The sequence below is a fragment of the Hyperoodon ampullatus genome, assembly GCF_949752795.1.
Source record: "Hyperoodon ampullatus genome assembly, chromosome: 12".
Classification (NCBI taxonomy): domain Eukaryota; kingdom Metazoa; phylum Chordata; class Mammalia; order Artiodactyla; family Ziphiidae; genus Hyperoodon; species Hyperoodon ampullatus.
In genome coordinates this window covers 74618550-74635299 of record NC_136925.1, presented here as the reverse complement: position 1 = coordinate 74635299, position 16750 = coordinate 74618550, and the positions used below count along the sequence as shown (strand labels likewise).

The 16750-nt window shown below is 40.5% G+C and overlaps 1 protein-coding gene across 1 annotated transcript in view; it reads right to left on the bottom strand.

The window, feature by feature from the left end:
- The window catches only part of MTHFD1L (methylenetetrahydrofolate dehydrogenase (NADP+ dependent) 1 like), a gene marked incomplete at its 5' end in the record, with an annotated part of 194017 nt that overhangs the window by 61106 nt on the left and 116161 nt on the right, over nt 1-16750 (bottom strand). The gene's annotated exons all lie outside the window — the stretch shown is intronic.

Below are 16750 nucleotides of genomic sequence, written 5' to 3'. Positions count from 1 at the left end.
CATACTCATATATAAGCTACTTTACAAAGCCTGGCGTCTATACTAGGATCTTTGATCATTTTGGAACTAACATTATGTTAAATCTCCATCTTCACCAAGAACATAATTCTGAACATATTCATTAATTTCCTCCCAAACCTCTTACATGTATAAAAATAACTGAACTACTTTAGAAGAGAGCTTTCCAATGGAAACTTTCTGTGATGATGGAAATGTTCTACAGCCATGCTTTCCAGGCTAGTAGTCACCAGCCTCATGTGGCTAGTAAGTCGTTGAAAAGGGACTAGTGCAACCAAGGAAATGAGCTGTTAATTTTAGTTAATTTAAATGTCAATAGCTTTCTATGACCAGTGGCACCAGGAAGGTAGGCTGGAGGATGTAGGGGTCTTCACTCTTTACCACATTCCTCATGTAGATGTGGTGATCCAGGCTTATAGAAGCTATGTTACTCAAAGTTAGAGAGCATATCCTTCTTGAAAAGGCCACTGGACTCATTACACATGCAACCAATGTTCATTGCTGCACTACTGACAATAGGCAAGACATGGAAGCATCCTAAGTGTCCATCAGCAGTTGAATGGATAAAGAAGATGTGGTACATATATACAATGGAATACCACTCAGCCATGAAAAAGAATGCAATAATGCCATTTGCAGCAACATGGATGGAACTGGAGATTATCATACTAAGTGAAGTAATTCAGACAGAAAAAGACAAATATCATATCATTTATATGTGGAATCTAAAAATATGATATAAATGAACTCATTTACAAAACAGAAACAGAGTCACAGACAAAGAAGACAAATTTATGGTTACCAAAAGGGAAAGGCGGGGAGGGATAAATTAGGAGTTTGGGATTAACATATACACACTACTACATATAAAATAGATAAACAACAAGGTACTACTGTATAGCACAGGGAACTATATCCAATATCTTGTAATAACCTATAATGGAAGAGTCTGAAAAGAATATATATATTCTTTTCTGAAAAGAGTCTGTGTGTGTGTGTGTGTGTGTGTGTGTGTGTGTGTATATATATATATAAAACTGAGTCACTTTGCTGTACACCAGAAACTAACCCAACATTGTAAATCAACTATACTTCAATTTAAAAAAATGAAGCTGACAGAATTGAGGAAAATAAAGAAGTATGAAGGCTTTATAATATAATGGCATCTCATCTTACTTAGATGTCAAGTTCTAAAGTCAGCAGCCCTGAAGGTCTCTTAGAAGACCCATGAAAACATGACACAATACTCTATTATCAATATTCCACTATCTCTTAAGCACATAACTGTTGAAGTGTTGAAACACACTGCTATTTCCTTAGCCATTACACTGAATGAAAACTACATTGTTCTTTTGTTTTACCAAAGCCTAGATTAGAATTCACATAAGTAAAGTGTTCCTATGCTGTGATGTTGGCTTGAACTACTTCAATGCTCATGAAGTATTTAAAGAGAGGAATCAATTAGTAAATTTGTAAGTTGAATAAAAATCTCTGGACATACAATAATTATTTCAATTTGTATTTTGTATTTAAAATGAAGCATGCATTTTCAATGATCTACAAGTGCAGTTTGGTAAATGGCCTTTCCTGTACCTCAAATAAAAGGATGTAATGTGAAACCAGCTTCCACCAGGAGCAAGGGCTTCACTACTACATCTCCCTGGTGTCATGGGAGCAGCTCTGCGCTGTGAGTGAGAACAACAGACCCTTGTGTCTTTGACACAAAGCATGTCGCTGGCTGGAAACCAGCACATCTGAGCTACCCAAGGTGTACGTGCTGACTGCCATGAGCCAGCTCCTTGAGTGGCTCGTCCTGCTGGCTTGTTGGTCCTGAGCAACAGGTCAACCCAGAATCCCAAAAGAATCTCACTCTCCTAAGACAACCAGGACACATGTTGCAGATAGTTGGGGTCTGGGAAAGGAAAAAAGGCTCATCGCCTCAAAGTCTGCATTTGTCCATGTGAAATAATGATGATAAGGAATTCACATTCAAATCACAAGGGTTACCTTGTATACTCGTTTTTGTTTGTTTTTTGCCTTCAGTTTGATTTATTTCAGGTCACAGGAATTTTCTTTGTCCAATTTCCTGTAGTTGGACATCTTGAGGACTATATTTCATAGGACCAAATATGCAAAGGGATCAACATAGTGTCTAACAGAGCAATCTCGAGTGATATACAGAGCCTTGTGTTTAAAATTTGCTCATTGAATATGAATTCATTTGAATTTTGTTTCATCTAGTGGGAAAATTTTAGATTTTTACTCCTAGTTGAGGATTTTTTCCTCACTATTGTTCCCTTTTTTGATTCTTAATTTAATTTTATTTAAACAATTTTTAAAAATTTTATTTTTAAAAATAAAGTGCTTATTTTATTATTTATTTATTTATTTTTATTCTTTTTTTTTTTTTTTGTGGTACACGGGCCTCTCACTGTTGTGGCCTCTCCCGTTGTGGAGCACAGGCTCCGGATGCGCAGGCTCAGTGGCCATGGCTCACGGGCCTAGCTGCTCTGCGGCATGTGGGATCCTCCTGGACTGGGGCACGAACCCGCGTCCCCTGCATCGGCAGGCGGACTCTCAACCACTGCGCCGCCGGGGAAGCCATTGTTTTGTTTTTTAATTCTTATTTTACATTAGAGTATAGTTGATTTACAATGTTGTGCTAGTTTCAGGTGTACAGCAAAGTGATTCAGTTACACATATACACGTATCTGTTCCTTTTCAAATTCTTTTCCCATTTAGGTTATTGCAAATACTGAGCAGAGTTCCCTGTGCTGTATACTCTTTTTTTTTTTTTTTTTTTTTTTTTCCTGTGGTACGCGGGCCTCTCACTGCTGTGGCCTCTCTCCTTGCGGAGCCTGTGCTCCGGACGCGCAGGCTCAGCGGCCATGGCTCACGGGCCCCGCTGCTCCGCGGCATGTGGGATCTTCCCAGACCCGGGCACGAACCTGTGTCCCCTGCATCGGCAGGCGGACTCTCAACCACTGCACCACCAGGGAAGCCCTGTGCTGTATACTCTGAAACAGAACATTACAGCAACGCCAAAAGAAAGCAATATAGAGGAATAGGTGATTTTAATGATCTCACCCAAAGGAGGGGGAAGGGCTGGTAGTGGCCCGAGCACTTGCTTGGCCTAATGATATGCATGTATGACACATCTGTTGTTCCTCCTGGCATGAAGTTACTTGCAAACCTCAGTGTGTTGTGAGACTAATATGAATGAACACGAGGTGCAGCCTGGCCTCTGTTTTCCTGGGCAGGAGTCACACTTCCCTCATTCATCTACTGGAGCAGTGCTGTCAAAGAAAAATCTTCTGGTCTAAGATTAAAAGTCTCACTCAAGAGCAAAGTAAACTACTTTCATGAAAGGAAAAATAGATCATTTTCTGAAATAAGATGATTGCTAAGACAAATCCCTAACCTCTCAGATCCTGGGGTGATTGGAAGCCTGTGCTGTTTTGAGTGATTTCCTCCCCCAGTCCTAAGGTTGTCGTTTTCCTTTTCAAGTGGTCTTTAATACACCTGTGATCATATTTAAATAATGTTGCTTTCTTTTCAGGCTGAGAAAATGGATGCTTTCCCTACTGAGTCGTCTCGTGTCATCTGAATTTAAGTCAGAAAGACCAAGGGATGGATGGAGTGATGGCGGAAGGTGACTAGCTAACACGTGGTGGGACACTGATAGTTCATTTTACATCCCTGTCTTGCTTGGCCCATAATTTTGGATGAAATAATGCATTTCTAGAAACTTTTGCCATAGTGACATTCCATTTTTTGTTAGAAGAAAGCACTTAAATGAAATTATAGGAATCCTTGTGACATGTACAAGTGAAATGGATATAGACCACTGTTTCTTTCTCATCAGGTGCTATTTCTAGCTTCAAGGAGACAAAGCTGCGGGATGCTTTGCCAGAATCACAAAGGGCTGAATAGGATGCTTTGAGAAAGTTGGGTTGGATCTAACAATTCATTCAGATCTGAAGAGACCTGTCAAACACAGATGGGTGAGGCAGCGGTAGGGGTAGGCCAAGGAGGTGAGTGATACACTGCTGGCCAAAGGAGTCTGGACAAAGAACCTAGAGGCCAGTGTTGGACAACAATCTAGTTTTTGTGTGTGTGTGTGTGTGGTACGTGGGCCTCTCACTGATGTGGCCTCTCCCGTTGCGGAGCACAGGCTCTGGACGTGCAGGCTCAGCAGCCACGGCTCACGGGCCCAGCCGCTCCGCGGCATGTGGGATCTTCCCAGACCGGGGCACGAACCCGTGTCCCCTGCATCGGCAGGTGGACTCTCAACCACTGCGCCACCAGGGAAGCCCAACAATCTAGTTTTGATAGCGATCTAAGATGTGTTTGCAGAAGGATGTGGTATTGAAGCATGTGGGAATTTGGAGGTGAATCATGAAAAGGAGGCAAGAGGAGAAGAGGCTGATGAGGGAAGGGCTAGAAGCAGTTCAGGATGGATGACCAGAGCTCAGCCATAAACAAGAAAGTAGAACAGGAGAGCACAGGGAAGAGACACGGATTCTGAATGAGACACTTAACTGACTGGAAATAGAAGGGACAGCTTCCTATAAAACATGCCAAACATCCAAGTGCACAAAAGGAGGGGTGGAGAGAGCTGAAGAAAGCACTGGTGGGAACAGGCAGACCAAGGGCAGGTCTGAGGACAAGCAGGAAAGAGCCAGAGGAGGTCAAAGGCCTTGAGAAGGAGACAACAGTACAGGGATAAGGGCATAAAAAGAAAGGTCATCATCTCTGGTGGGGCTAATGGCAGACGCTGGGAGGGCTCACAACAAGGAGTACTTCCCATAACTTCTGCTGCCAGTGTCCTTGTCCTCATGGTGAGCCACAGCCACCCCCAGCCTCTGCAGGACACCGTCCAACACTAGCAGTATGCTGAATTTTATATATATAGAATCACATCACCAGCAAGAGGGCAGACAGCAGAAGCAAGAACTACAATCCTGCAGCCTGTGGAACAAAAACCACATTCACAGAAAGACAGACAAGATAAAAAGGCAGAGGGCTATGTACCAGCTAAAGGAACAAGATAAAACTCCAGAAAAACAACTAAATGAAGTAGAGATAGGCAACCTTCCAGAAAAAGAATTCAGAATAATGATAGTGAAGATGATCCAGGACCTCAGAAAAAGAATGGAGGCAAAGATGGAGAAGACGCAAGAAATGTTTAATAAAGATCTAGAAGAATTAAAGAACAAACAAACAGAGATGAACAATACAATAACTGAAATAAAAACTACACTAGAAGGAATCACTAGCAGAATAACTGAGGAAGAAGAACGGGTAAGTGACCTGGAAGACAGAATGCTGGAATTCACTGACATGGAACAGAATAAAGAAAAAAGAATGAAAAGAAATGAAGACAGCCTAAGAGACCTCTGGGACAACATTAAATGCAACAACATTCGCATTATAGGGGGCCCAGAAGGAGAAGAGAGAGAGAAAGGACCCGAGAAAATATTTGAAGAGATTATAGTCTAAAACTTCCCTAACATGGGAAAGGAAATAGCCACCCAAGTCCAGGAAGCACAGAGTCCCATACAGGATAAACCCAAGGAGAAACACTCCGAGACACATAGTGATCATATTGGCAAAAATTAAAGACAAAGAAAAATTATTGAAAGCAGCAAGGCAAAAATGACAATGTACAAGGGAACTCCCATAAGAGTAACAGCTGATTTCTCAGCAGAAACTCTACCAGCCAGAAGGGAGTGGCATGATATACTTAAAGTGATGAAAGGGAAGAACCTACAACCAAGATTACTCTACCCAGCAAGGATCTCATTCAGATTCAAGAGAGAAATCAAAAGCGTTACAGGCAAGCAAAAGCTAAGAGAATTCAGCACCACCAAACCAGCTCTACAACAAATGCTAAATGAACTACTCTAAGTGGGAAACACAAGAGAAGAAAAGGACCTACAAAAATAAACCCAAAACAATTAAGAAGATGGTCATAGGAACATACATATCGATAATTACCTTAAAAGTGAATGGATTAAATGCTCCAATTAAAAGCTCCAACAGGCTTGCTGAATGGATACAAAACAAGACCCATATATATGCTCTCTACAGGAGACCCACTTCAGACCTAGGGACACATACAGACTGAAAGTGAGGGGATGGAAAAAGATATTCCATGCAAATGGAAATCAAAAGAAAGCTGGAGTAGCAATACTCTTATTAGATAAAATAGACTTTAAAATAAAGAATGTTACAAGAGACAAGGATGGACACTACATAATGATCAAGGGATCAATCCAAGAAGAAGATATAACAATTATAAATATATATGCACCCAACACAGGAGCACCTCAATACATAACACAACTGCTAACAGCTAGAAAAGAGGAAATTGACAGTAACACAATAATAGTGGGGGACATTAACACCTCACGTACACCAATGGACAGATCATCCAAAATGAAAATAAATAAGGAAACAGAAGCTTTAAATCACACAACAGAGCAGATAGATTTAATTGATATTTACAGGACATTCCTTCCAAAAACAGCAGATTACACTTTCTTCTCAAGTGTGCACGGAACATTCTCCAGGACAGATCACTTCTTGGGTCACAAATCAAGCCTCAGTAAATTTAAGAAAATTGAAATCATATCAAGCATATTTTCTGAACACAACGCTATGAGATTAGATATGAATTATAGGGAAAAAAACGTAAAAAACACAGACACATGGAGTCTAAACAATACATTACTAAATAACCAAGAGATCACTGAAGAAATCAAAGAGGAAATCAAAAAATACCTAGAGACAAATGACAATGAAAACACGATGATCTAAAACCTATGGGATGCAGCAAAAGCAGTTCTAAGAGAGAAGTTTATAGCTATACAAGCCTACCTCAAGAAACAAGAAAAACCTCAAATAAACAATCTAACCTTACACCTAAAGGAACTAGAGAAAGAAGAACAAACAAAACCCAAAGTTAGTAGAAGGAAAGAAATCATAAAGATCAGAGCAGAAATAAATGAAATAGAAACAAAGAAAACAAGAGCAAAGGTCAATAAAACTGAAAGCTGGTTCTTTGAGAAGATAAACAAAATTGATAAACCATTAGCCAGACTCATCAAGAAAAAGAGGGAGAGGACTCAAACCAAGAAAATTAGAAATGAAAAAAGAAGAAGTTACAACAGACACCACAGAAATACAAAGCATCCTAAGAGACTACTACAAGCAACTCTATGCCAATAAAATGGACAACCTGGAAGAAATGGACAAATTCTTAGAAAGGTATAACCTCCCAAGACTGAACCAGGAAGAAATAGAAAATATGAACAGACCAATCACAAGCACTGAAATTGAAACTGTGATTAAAAATCTTCCAACAAACAAAAGTCCAGGACCAGATGGCTTCACAGGTGAATTATATCAAACATTTAGAGAAGAGCTAACACCCATCCTTCTCAAACTCTTCCAAAAAATTGCAGAGGGAGGAACACTGCCAAACTCATTCTATGAGGCTACCATCACACTGATACCAAAACCAGACAAAGACACTACAAAAAAAGAAAATTACAGACCAATATCACTGATGAATACAGATGCAAAAATCCTCAACAAAATACTAGCAAACAGAATCCAACAACACATTAAAAGGATCATACACCATGATCAAGTGGGATTTATCCCAGGGATAAAAGGATTCTTCAATATACGCATATCAATCAATGTGATATACCATATTAACATACTGAAGAATAAAAACCATATGATCATCTCAATAGATGCAGGAAAAGCTTTTGACAAAATTCAACACCCATTTATGATAAAAACTCTCCAGAAAGTGGGCATAGACGGAACCTACCTCAACATAATAAAGGCCATATATGACAGACACACAGCAAACATCATTCTCAATGGTGAAAAACTGAAAGCATTTCCTCTAAGATCAGGAAAAAGACAAGGATGTCCACTCTCACCACTATTATTCAACATAGTTTTGGAAGTCCTAGCCATGGCAATCAGAGAAGGAAAAGAAAGAAAAGGAATCCAAATTGGAAAAGAAGAAGTAAAACTGTCACTGTTTTCAGATCACATGATACTATACATAGAGAATCCTAAAAATGCCATCAGAAAACTACTAGAGCTAATGAATGAATTTGGTAAAGTTGCAGGATACAAAATTAATGCACAGAAATCTCTTGCATTCCTATATACTAATGATGAAAAATCTGAAAGAGAAATCAAGGAAACACTCCCATTTACCATTGCAACAACAACAAAAAAAATATCTAGGAAAAAACCTACCTAGGGAGACAATAGACCTGTATGCAAAAAACTATAAGACACTGATGAAAGAAACTAAAGGTGATACCAACAGATGGAGAGATATACCATGTTCTTGGATTGGAAGAATCAATATTGTGAAAATGGCTATTGTACCCAAAGCAATTTACAGCTTCAATGCAATCCCCATCAAATTACCAATGGCATTTTTTATGGAACTAGAACAAAAAATCTTAAAATTTGTATGGAGACACAAAAGACCCCGAATAGCCAAAGCAGTCTTGAGGGGAAAAAACGGAGCTGGAGGAATCAGACTCCGTGATTTGAGATTATACTACAAAGCTACAGTAATCAAGACAATATGGTACTGGCACAAAAACAGAAACATAGATCAATGGAACAAGATAGAAAGCCCAGAGATATACCCATGTACCTATGGCCAACTAATCTATGACAAAGGAGGCAAGGATATATAATGGAGAAAAGATAGTCTCTTCAATAAATGGTGCTGTGAAAACTGGACAGCCACATGTAAAAGAATGAAATTAGAACACTCCCTAACACCATACACAAAAATAAACTAAAATGGATTAGAGACCTAAATGTAAGTCCAGAGACTATAAAACTCTTAGAGGAAAATATAGGAAGAACACTCTTTGACATAAATCACAGCAAGATCTTTTTTGATCCACCTCCTAGAGGAATGGAAATAAAAACAAAAATAAACAAATGGGACCTAATGAAACTTCAAAGCTTTTGCACAGCAAAGGAAACCATAAACAAGACAAAAAGACAACCCTCAGATCGGAAAAATATTTGCAAATGAATCAATGGACAAAGGTTTAATCTATAAAATATATAAACAGCTCATGCAGCTCAATATTAAAGAAACACACAACCCAATGCAAAAATGGGCAGAAGACCTAAATAGACATTTCTCCAAAGAAGACATACAGATGGCCAAGAAGCACATGAAAAGCTGCTCAACATCACTAATTATTAGAGAAATGCAAATCAAAACTACAATGAGGTATCACCTCACACCAGTTAGAATGGGCATCATCAGAAAATCTACAAACAACAAATGCTGGAGAGGGTGTGGAGAAAAGGGAACCCTCTTGCACTGTTGCTGGGAATGTAAATTGATTCAGCCACTATGGAGAACAGTATGGAGGTTCCTTAAAAAGCTGATTTAGAATTACCATATGATCCAGCAATCCCACTACTGGGCACATACCCAGAGATAACCATAATTCAAAAAGACACAAGCACCCCAATGTTCATTGCAACACTATTTACAATAGCCAGGTCATGGAAGCAACCTAAATGCCCATTGACAGACGAATGGATAAAGAAGTTGTGGTACATATGTACAATAGAATATTACTCAGCCATAAAAATGAATGAAATTGGGTCATTTGTTGAGACGTGGATGTATCTAGAGACTGTTATACAGGGTGAAGTAAGTCAGAAAGCGAACAACAAATATTAACTCATGTATGTGGAACTTGAAAAAAAAGGTTCAGATGAACCGGTTTGCAGGGCAGAAGTTGAGACACAGATGTAGAAAACAAACGTATGGACACCAAGGGGGGAAAGCTGCAGGGTGTGGGGGTGGGTGTGTGATGAATTGGGCGATTGGGATTGACATGTATACACTGATGTGTATAAAATTGATGACTAATAAGAACCTGCTCTATAAAAAATAACTAAAATAAAATTCAAAGAAACCCAAAAACAAAACAAAAATTAATTAATTAAAGATAAAAAAAGAAAGGTCATCCCTTCTCCTTAGACTGTTGTTTAGCAATTACTATGAAATACAAAAGACATACAGAGATGTATGTTTTAAGTTCTATGAATTAAAACTACATATATAGTATTTATGTATACATTTTATATATTCTAAATACATGGAACTGTATATATTTAAAAATGATTAAAATGGGAAATTTCATTTTATATATATATTTTTTACCACAATTAAAAAAAATATACACATACACACACGAACACATATACTCTATATACATACATACAAGTACTTATACATATGCATTTTTATTTATTTCCTTAAAATTTGAGGCTCTGTTCGCTGGCTGATGCCCGGAGTCCAATTAAAGGATAACTCAAAACCCTACCAACAACTGGTTTGAATCCTTAAAAAATATAACACATAATTCCTCAATAATCAACGAACTCCCCCACCCCTCAATCCCCTGCCAGCAGGGGAGAAAACACTCCTAAACACACAGGCAGTGAAAGTGCAATAGTTCAGAAATCTGCGGTGCTGGCTGTGGCCCTAGATGGAGTCTTCCTGGTCTGTTTTGATCTCCCTTGCTTCTAGCCCTGCTGTGATCAAGAGAATGGCTTCACACAAGGAACAGGAAAGACGTTTTAATAAAAACAAACACCATCTTCTCATGCTGTCAAGGTTACACCTCTAAATGTTTACGAGTTTAGAAGAAGGATATGGAGGGATGTGGAGATGGTTTTCAACCTTCACTCCTGATTTAACAAACAATATTCAGATGGACTTTCGGCGCCATACATTCTTTGCAAAACCTACTGACTTTCTATTAAATCACTAATAGCTCCCGATTCTAATGGAGAAAGAATGCTAAATGTCTTGCTTTAATTTGGGGGTGGCTTTCTTTCCTGGTGCACTAGGGGCTGCTAATTGCTGGTTTTAACACACTTGAACAGGAAACCAACACTGGAGACCAACCTCCAGGTTACCTGAGTTACAAGACAATTCTTGAAGGTCATTTCAGGAAACCCCCTCTCTTCCTGAAGTGAAAGTGACAGAAGGAAGAGCTAACATAGATTACCAGCCTCCTATGTCCCAGCATTTTACTCCAGGACATTTCATTTGGTCCTCACAGCAACTGGGTGAAGTTGGTGTTAATATCAGACACTATTTTACAGATAAGGAAGCTGAGGCTCAGAGAGTTGTCCACATTTATATCCATAGTGGGAGGTCCCATCGAGATTTGAACTCTGTTTGCAAATGAAGTTACCGACAACAGATTAGTCTCCAAAATATGTAAACAGCTCATAACAGCTCTATGTCAAAAAAAGAAACAACCCAATCAAAAATGGGCAGAAGATCTAAATAGATGTTTCTCCAAAGAAGACATACAGATGGCAAAAAGCACATGGAAAGATGCTCAACGTCACTAATTATCAGAGAAATGCAAATAAAAACTACAGTGAGCTATCACCTCACACAGGTCAAAATGACCATCATCAAAAAGTCTACAAACAGTAAATGCTGGAGAGGGTGTGGAGAAAAGGGAACCCTCTTGCACCGTTGGTGGGAATGTAAATTGGTACAGCCACTATGGAGAAGAGTATAGAGGTTCCCTAAAAAACTAAAAATATTGTTACTCCTGGCCATATATCAGGAAAAGATGAAAACTCTAATTAGAAAAGATACAAGCACCCCAAAGTTCCTAGCAGCATTATTTACAATAGCCAAGACATGGAAGCAACCTAAATGTCCACCGAAAGAGGAATGGATAAATAAGATATGTGGTACATATATACGACAGATTACCACTCAACCATAAAAAGAATGAAATAATGCCACTTGCAGCAACATGGATGGACCTAGAGATTATCATACTGAAGTAAGTCAGAAAGAGAAAGACAAATAACATGATAATTGCTTCCATGTGGAATCTAAATAAATGATACAAATCAACTTATTTACAAAACAGAGACAGATTCGCAGCCATGGAAAACAAACTTATGGTTACCAAAGGGGAAAGGGAAGGGGGAGGGAAAAATTAGGAGTTTGGGATGAACACACATGCACTTCTCTACATAAAACAGATAACCAACAAGGACCTACTGTACAGCACAGGGAACTCTACTCAATATTCTGTGATAACCTACATGAGAAAAGAATCTAAAAAAGAATGAAGAGATGTATATGTATAACAATCACTTCACTGTACACCTGAAACTAACACAACATTGTAAATCCACTATATTCCAATGAAAAAAAAAGATTTGAACTCAATTCTGAATGACCCCTTTAACTATAATACATTACTTCTTCCATCAAGTGTCCATTTGTCATGGGGCACGTCCCTCACCTTCTCTGAACTCCTATTTCTGCATTTAAGATAGAGTTGAGCTCACATATCCCATGGGATTGGATGAGATATACTTGAAATTATGTATGGAAGAGGGATTTGTCAGCTAATAAAGTGTAAATACAGATTCGTTTTTTCATCTGCTATACTGTTTTCCTGGGTGCTTGCAGATATGGAGATATATTGGTCAACTGTAAAGATATAATTGCCAAAAGTAATAACAGAAAAGAGAGGTTATGGGGAGGACTTCTAACTGTTCCTTAAAAGGAAAGGGGGCTATGATCATCATTAATGGTTGAGAGGAAATGACGCAGTGTAGTTCAAGTTTAAATATATCAATTCTCACATGATAAACTTCCCCTGAACAATTAGGCCACTGCCTCCTATTCCATATTTTAAAAATTATTATTCTGGGAGATTGGGATTGATATATATACACTAATATGTATAAAACAGATAACTAATAAGAACCTACTGTATAAAAAAATTTTTTTTTATTCTGAAATAATCAACAGCCACCTCTAGTACCATGAACAAAAGTTGCCTCCTCTTGAATTAGAAGCTACTCTGGTAAAAGAGGTGCAGAATTTTCTCTAGAGAACAGTGGCTGCTTCCCTCAATTTTTCAAAGTTCAGCACAGACTCCCGAGTCGGAAGAGCAGCTTGTTTTTCGCTTTAACTAATGGAACCGTCATCGAAGGCCTCATGCTCTGCGAGCTGTCTGGCCTTACAGTGTCACTGAGGTCAGGTGAACACTATTTCTCTCGAGCTGTTCCTCTTTCCATTTGGGGTTTTGAGACGATTTCTACTCCCCACACAAAAGCAATCATGCCCTGTGCTCCGACACTATTTCCAATTTCTCCAATGAGCTCAGGTGTCTTTCTCCTGTAATACAAGACTGGGGCGGGGCTGGAGCAGGAACTAAGAGGCCATCAATCCTGCGCTGAATACATTCTTGGTGGAATAGAGTCTGGGATGATAGCAAAAGGCACACAGAAGCCCAGCTGGTGCAGAGAAGCAAAGGCAGCAGGGTGTTTTATCCAAAAGCATTTTGTCACTTCTTTTTTTCCTGTGGGGCAGTCTGATACCTAATTGAGCTGTCCAGCATCAAAGGGCTAGTCGTGGGGGGAAAACAAAGGGAATTAAAGGGTTTCAAGAAAACCATTATTACTTAAATAGAAATTAAAAACAAAAAAGAAAGACAAAAAAGAAAAAGAAAACCATTACTTAGTCCACAAAGGCTCACCAACACTGACTATGCACGTAATTGTGGCGGGAGGGAGGTTGAGCTCTGTTACTGCCTGCAATGATGACTTCAGATTTCTACACCGTTACAAGACAAGATTGTAAATGGTCTTATATTATCGAAAATTGACTCACCAGCGTGAGCGACAGAGCTATCAAGGAGACAGTCCCTAGTGAGCCAGAAGCAGCAATAGCTCTTTTCATAAACTGTCATGTAGCAATAATAGGCTGTGCTGCTGATTCTCTAAGAAGCAATTACGCAGCTAATTTCTGTTATAAGAAAAGGGAATAGTGTATGTGGGCAAAGGAGGCAAGAATCCTATCAAATATGACTTTGTACCACATTATTATAAAACTGTTCCCCTTTTCACAGAAGAGCAGACATTTTAATAGCATTATCTCCACAAAAAATGGGAATTAAGGAAAAAAATTATGATATTGGTGGAAAGGAAAAGGGTTCATTTTAGGGATAGTACATGTTTAAGACAGCACAACTCACAAAACATTGCATCTATTTACTGACCTTTTCACTTTGGATGGTTTCCTTGAAAAAGCCACACTTTGTGAAATCATTCGTTTAAAATCTGCCATTGCGGGGCTTCCCTGGTGGTGCAGTGGTTAAGAATCCACCTGCCAATGTAGGGGACACGGGTTCTAGCCCTGGTCCGGGAAGATCCCACATGCCGTGGAGCAACTAAGCCTGTGCGCCGCAACCACTGAGCCTGCGCTCTAGAGCCCACGAGCTACAACTCCTGAGCCCACGTGCCACAACTACTGAAGCCCGTGCGCCTAGAGCCCGTGCTCTGCAACAAGAGAAGCCACCACAATGAGAGGCCCGCGCACCGCAACAACGAGTAGCCCCCACTCGCTGCAACTAGAGAAAGCCTGCGCGCAGCAACGAAGACCCAACGCAGCCAATAAATAAATAAATAACTTTACTAAAAACAAACAAACAAACAAAAAAACTGCCATTGCCACTCAGAGTGGGGTGGTTCACGATCAGAGTGGGGCAGTTCACGATCAGAGTGGGGCAGTGGTCTGAGGGTTTCCTGACAGTTGTTTGTGTAAAAAGGCCAAGAGCTGCACCAATTCATGAGGGCTGCACCCTCATGACCGAATCACCCTCAACCCAGCAAGGTTTACCTGGGCATCAAGGCCCAGGAAGGAACACAAGATTGCCTTGGCCAGCCACCATCTGAGTTGGCTTCCTTCCCCGTGATGAGCCCACTGCAGGGCTGCATCTATATTATGCTCAGCATCTCCAGAGAACAGCTTCTAATCAGGATGTTTTTCTTCCTGTAGAACCCAAGCCAACTGCCCTCCCCACTGCCACATCCTGCCCCACCACCTCTATAAGACAGAACATTAGGGTCTCTCATAAAATGACCTTTGAACACGACACACCTTTTCTGAGCTGACCATCCCAATTCACTCCTGAAATCCTTCCTCCCACAGTTATCAACTGCCTGCAGTGACCCCATTTGGCATGGATTCTTTGCCCATCATGGTCCTTCCTCTTCAGGTGGGTCACTCAGTTGTTGCCCATTTGAGAGGAATCCTCCCCATCTCAACTCCCACTTTTTTTTTTTCTTTGTGGTATGCGGGCCTCTCCCTGTTGTGGCCTCTCCCGCTGTGGAGCACAGGCTCCGGACACGCAGGCTCAGCGGCCACGGCTCACGGGCCCAGCCGCTCCGCGGCATGCGGGATCCTCCCGGACCGGGGCACGAACCCGTGTCCCCCGCATCGGTAGGCAGACCCCCAACCACTGCGCCACCAGGGAAGCCCCCAACTCCCACTTGTGAACCCACTCGTGGATTCTGAATGACAGAGCAGGATGATGGCCTCCATCATTCCACACACACCCCCTCAGCTCTGCCTCTGTCTGGCTGCGGGACATAGGGCAGGTTACTTCACCTCTGTTTGCTTTATTGTCCTTGTACGTAAAACATGGGAAAAGCAACAGTTTCTACCCATCGGGGAAGTGAGGACTAAAGAAGTTAACAAGCACCAAGTGGCCCGTATGCCTGGCAGACAAGAAGCCCTCCTTAGCCATAAAGTTATCATCGTGTGCTTCATGATGTAACTCTAGACTCAAGACTAACGGAATTTGTGAGGGATGAAGGAACCAGAGAAGCCACCAGTTTGAAGCCTGAGTACTCTGGCAACCACGGACTACCTATGAGGACAAACCCAACAGCCAGAGCTGGAGCCAGCAAATCCAGAATGGAGATGTTTGGGTGGCAGCAAAGATGAACCAAGAAGAGTGAGGTCCCGGGAAGTTCAGATATTCTGACTGAACCCTCATTATCCAGCTGTGCTTAAAAAATATACTAGACAATCCAGCAACTCCTCTTCAGCATATACGCCCAGAAGAACTGGAAGCAGTTTTATACACATGTTCATAGCAGCATTATTTATAATAGCCAAGAGGTGGAAGCAACCCAAGTGGCCATTGACAGATGAATGGATAGCAAAAAAGTGGCATAAACATACAATGGACTGTTGTTCAGCCTTAAGAAGGAAAGAAGTTCTGACATATGCAATAACATGGGTGAACCTTGAGGACATTATGCTAAGTAAGTGCTACAGACTGAATGTTTATGTCCCCCCAAATTGGTATGTTGAAGCCTAATTTCCAGTGGGATGATATATTAGCATCTGAGGCCTTTGGGAGTGATTAGGTTGATGTCATTAGGAGATGGGGCTCTGGGGTGATTAGGTCATGTGGGTGCACCCCTCATGAATGGGATTAGTGCTCTTATAAAAAGACAACCTAGAGAGATCCCTCCCTACTTCCACCATATGAGGATACAGTGAGAAGACTCCCATCTATGAAATAAGAAGCAGGCCCTCACCAGACATTGAATCTGCTGATGCCCTGATCTTAGACTTCCTAGCCTCCAAAACTATGAGTAATAATTTTGTTGTTTATAAGCCACCCAATACCATGGTATTTCTTACAGCAGCCTGAAAGGACTGAGACAGTGACTAAGCCAGTCAAAAAAGGGACAAACTTTATGGCTTACTGGTATGAGATAGCCAGCAACAGAGGAGAAGGAGAAATGGGGAGTTAGTGTTTAACGGGCACAGAGTTTCGATTTTGCAACTTGAAAACAC